This window comes from Primulina tabacum, chromosome 16 (assembly GCF_025594145.1).
Source record: "Primulina tabacum isolate GXHZ01 chromosome 16, ASM2559414v2, whole genome shotgun sequence".
Taxonomy (NCBI): domain Eukaryota; kingdom Viridiplantae; phylum Streptophyta; class Magnoliopsida; order Lamiales; family Gesneriaceae; genus Primulina; species Primulina tabacum.
In genome coordinates, this window is record NC_134565.1 from 5,597,437 (window position 1) to 5,602,426 (window position 4,990).

Below are 4,990 nucleotides of genomic sequence, written 5' to 3' on the forward strand. Positions count from 1 at the left end.
AATTCGACTCTAGAAATTTAAGTTTGGTGGCGCAACGACAGTACACCAAATTTTGGCATCATTGCCGGAGAATGGTGCAAGGTTAGTTTTTTTTTCAAGTTTTGTTATTACTATTTTCTTTATGTCTCATTTTTTTGTACAGGTGATTCATCAAGAAAAGAAGAATTTGAGAATTTTTTGTTGTGAAATACTTCGAGATATTTTATCGACAAGTTTTTCCAAACAAATCGAAGAGCAATTCTACGCAGCATGGGAGAGATTCAATAATTTAGTAACAACATTCATGAATCATAATTTTTCTAACTATGTTCTTATTTGACTTTTCCTTAAAGGTTTGAATGCAGTTACACGAATATGGGTATTTCATGGGACACTGACAACTGGTAGTCCACTACTTACTCGACATGAAGACGATGTGATATATTTGATAAATGATATGGCCGACTTTGACTATCATCAATATTATAATCCTTCACTGCAGAATTGAAGCCACCAATATCCTCGAGAAATTAGCCACTCTGATTTTACAGACCAACCTTTAGAGCATAAAAAAGATGAGGGATACAGTCTTGAAATAATCATAAGTCAACTAAATGATATGGTAAACAAGCTCGTGGCATTGAACTGAGGAAACTGGTGAGCCTCAGTCTGAAGAAGTTTTGGAAGAAATATCAAACAAAGATGAGCCACCAATGAAGTTGATAGATGAACAAGCTCCTGAGACTATCGATTTGAGCTCGTCGATAAAATTATCATACATACATCTAGGAGATCCTTGTCTTTCTCCATTTCCAATTTCATCAGATTTTGTTCTTCGAGATCCAACGATGATATTTTCATCACATGCCTATTATTTAAAGTCACGTTACGTTTTGTTGAGGAGACAAGCTTACATTTAGGGCACATGGAACCAAGACCCATATGTGGTGTCATATGACACGTACTTTGGACATCAGCCGCTCTTTGATTAGTGCTTTTGAGAGTCAAGCTGACGACTAAAAATCAAGTGCTTTTGGGAGGCAACCCAAATTTTTTGTTCTTATTATTTTTAATTTCTTTTATTTTTATTTTTTCCCAAATAGTACAATTTTTGTTACTTTTGTGCAGAAGATATCTTCTAACAAGGCGTGATCACCCCTTATAAGAATACCACTTCTGTACAAAACAAAACAAAAACAAAAAAAAATTGCCCTAAACGCAGTAGACGTTTTCTAACAAGGCTTGATTACGCCTTGTGAGAAAACATCTTATGATTTTGAAAATTTTTTGCCCTACACGTAGAAGATGTCTCTTAACAAGGTGTGATCAAAACATCTTCTGATGTTGTCTCAAGGGCAAACAAAAAAATAATAATTTTTTTTAAAAAAAAAAAACAGAATTTACGTTTGTTTTATCTAACCTATTTGTTCTCATGACTGTCACATTTTCTCTCAGCAGCTTCTATCATCGATCCACCATTTCCCCCACCACACCAACAGAAAGCTTTGCTCTACGATGCCCAACAATTTACAGGGGAGTTCTCTAAATTCCCTTGTGCTTTTACTGTCTGCATTGTCTATCTACTTTTTGTGTCTGAGGACTTTGCCACATATAGGTGTGGGAGGGGGTATATAACTTTATTTCTAGTTTCAATTTCTATTTTTTTTGCATTTTTATTCGAAAAATTTTATGAAAAGTGGAAAAAAAAGGGAGAGAAAGTACGACAGAGTGAAGTTGTTAGATTCATAAAGCATCTAGTGTTTATTCGTTATCTCTCTCATTTGAATCTTGAACGTCTCTGATGCGAGTCTATGAAAAAACTAATGTTTTCTTTGTATGCAACTGATTTTGCATTTTTCTACTACATTTATGAGTAGTTACTCTTGATGATGTGTTGACATGACAAGTGTATGGGGTCTAGTACATACCATTATTCTTTGGTGAGCTTTGAGCATGTGAGCAACCATTATATCATGCTCCATTTTATTTGATTGTGTGTTGGTCATGCATTATTGATTTTTCTAGAACTTGCAATGTTATATATGTCTTTGTTGACACCTTGTGATGGATTAGAGGCATAAAAAAAGGTAAAGGGCATTATGTTCAATCCGTTTTCTTTCGCATCATCAGTGCAATTCTTTTGAGCCTACCCTGATTCATTTACCCCTAGTGAGCCAAGTTCGAGCCTCAGCCTATTCGTTGGAAAATAACCACGTTACAAGCCATGATAAATCTTTTTTGTTGGTTATCCCTCTATTTGAACCTTGAATTGAAGAATCGTACTGAAACGTCAACTACTCGTTTTCTTACAAAGTACTAGAATTTTTTTTAAAACCCTCACAAATTCGGCCTAACCCATACAAAAATATATAAAATATTTTTGACACCATTTTAAAAATGAAACAACCGATTATATTTGAAAATGAAAGGAAATAGTTCAAAATGTAAAATAGTCCAACGTTTTCAACTCCTAACTTAGCAACATTGCTAAAACTAACAACCTCTAAAAAAATCACTCAAAATCATAATCAAAGTCGTAAAAATATCTTTAACATAAACTTAAAACCCTAAATCATAAACATGAGTGCGTAAAACTACTAGCGCTGGTCCTCGGGTTATGTGCACCTTCAGTCCAGCCATATCAACCATCAAGACATCCATTATCCTTTTTACCATATTCACCTGCATCGATCACACCTAACGAGTATAAATAATCAACACACCATATTCTTGATAACAAATAATACCTATACAGATCACATGCAACAGTGAAAATACTTTTACTTAAAATATCATTTTCATAATCATGCATAAATTTAAACATTTTCCATATCAAAATAAACATATTCATATTCATATCATCATAAACATATTCATATTCATCATATACGTATACATATTTCTTTTACGTTGAATTCAGATCGTTAATTGTGACTTTCGTATTCGTATTAGGGGCGATAGATCCATCTACATGTAACCACAGTACTGGGCGGCGGGGATATCAGCGACACTCTCACCCATCAACTGAGCCTTGGCCTTACGTATTAACATATCATCGTATTCGTATTAGTCACAATTACTTCACATCCTTCAATATTTCATATCCTCATCACTTAATAAAATCCATGCATATAAATATTATTTTCTTTTAAACCAAGCATGCAACATATCTTTTAACGTTAATGTTTCATCATAAAATTTCATAAATATTTAAAATAATCATATTAACATATAAAACAGCATTCAGAGCACTACCATGACATTTACTATTTTCTAGGTGTAAAATGACCGTTTTACCCCTAGACTTAAAATTTCACGATTTCGACTTATTCTTATTTCCATTGACTCTAGACCATCCCAAATAATTATTTAAGCTTAGATAAATTTTCTCGCATTTTTATTTAGCTTAAATCGGTGGCTTTTTATTTATTCTTTAATCATAACTTATTAATGCGTTTTAATCCCGAATTAAATCAAACTTTAATATAATTTTCCAAATTTAAAACATAGACTTTTAATATTTATTTTGCCCTCGTGAACCATGATTCGGCCTCCGTTGAACCATGTTTCAAACTTTAGCCAATTAAACCCAATTTTTTGAACCATGACCCAAACCCTCGAACCATCTAACGTTTTCCACGATACGCACCTGAGCCACCCCAAGCCAGCACTTGACCAGACCTCCCTTGGACCCTACTGAACCCTTAGAACCCCTAGGACTCGACCCTAACTCGTTTGAAGCCCCTTACAACAGCAGAAAGTTGCGGCCGAGCAACCTTGCTAGCCTAGGACTCTTCGCACCCAACCAGGACCCTCGCCCTCGAGCCAACACCGAGTTCAACCCTTCGTGAACCTTCTCAGGACTCTAACCGACCTATCCTAGACCCATGACCCCAGCCGCGAATCCCCCCTTGCTACTGCTCTCTCGGGTAGCTTGGGGAAGAGTCCTTGTGCACTTGGACTCTTCCCTAGCCGTCTAACTCGAGTCCTAGCGTGGCTAGGACTCCTCTCCTAACCCAACCATGTCCCAGCCCAGCCCTGGTTGCCCCCAAACCGAGGCATGCATGGCTTACCCCTTAACTCGAGCCCTTGACACAAAAACTTGATCATTCGGTTCCAGCTTAGTTCGTATCTCGTGTGAAGCTTATCATGTGCTCTCTAGGACCCTTAACTCATGTAAAAACAACCCATATACATTCCCTAGTCATGGCTGCCCCTTCACGCAAGTAATCATCAAGTTTTGGATAAAAAATCACACTTTAAAACCCATGTTTTGCATAAAAACGAAAATAATAAAAAGGGTGTAATGCCCGAGATTTTATACCGTGTTAAATTACGATTATTGATTTTTAATCGAGATAATTATGAAAGGGCTAACCGAGACACGAAATGAGATCGAGTGTGAAAATTGATGTGCGAGGACAGTAGTATCGACGCACATGCGCGACCGGATGCGCGCACATGCGCCAAACAGGCAGAAGACCTCGCGCATATGCGCGGAAGATGTCGCGCATATGCGCGAAGCCTATGCGAGTAACTCCAGAGAGTCTCGCGCATATGCGCGGAGATGAGTCGCGCAAATGCGCGAGGCGATGTGCATCATACGCGCGGAGACCGAGTGTCTCGCGCATATGCGCCGATTGGGGTCGCGCATATGCGCGAGACGTGTGCTACAAAGATTAAGCCACTCGTCCTTTTGCATGTACGTGGGTGTATATATATATATACAAACGTAAATCTTGAGGGAAAATCGAGAAAAGGCCGAGGGAAGATTTTGATTTGAAATTGAAGATTTTGGGATCCGTCCGTCCGAACTTGAATCCGAGTACGACACCGTGTTCCTAGCGACGACAGCTACAACTGGGCGTAAGTTTTGTTACGTTTTGATATGTTTTGAAATTATGATGTTGTCAGAATTAAATGGAATTCATATATGATGTTCTTGACATGTTAGACATCATAGAATCGAAGTCAGATTAAAGAATAGACTGTTTATGAAATTGTTATGAAT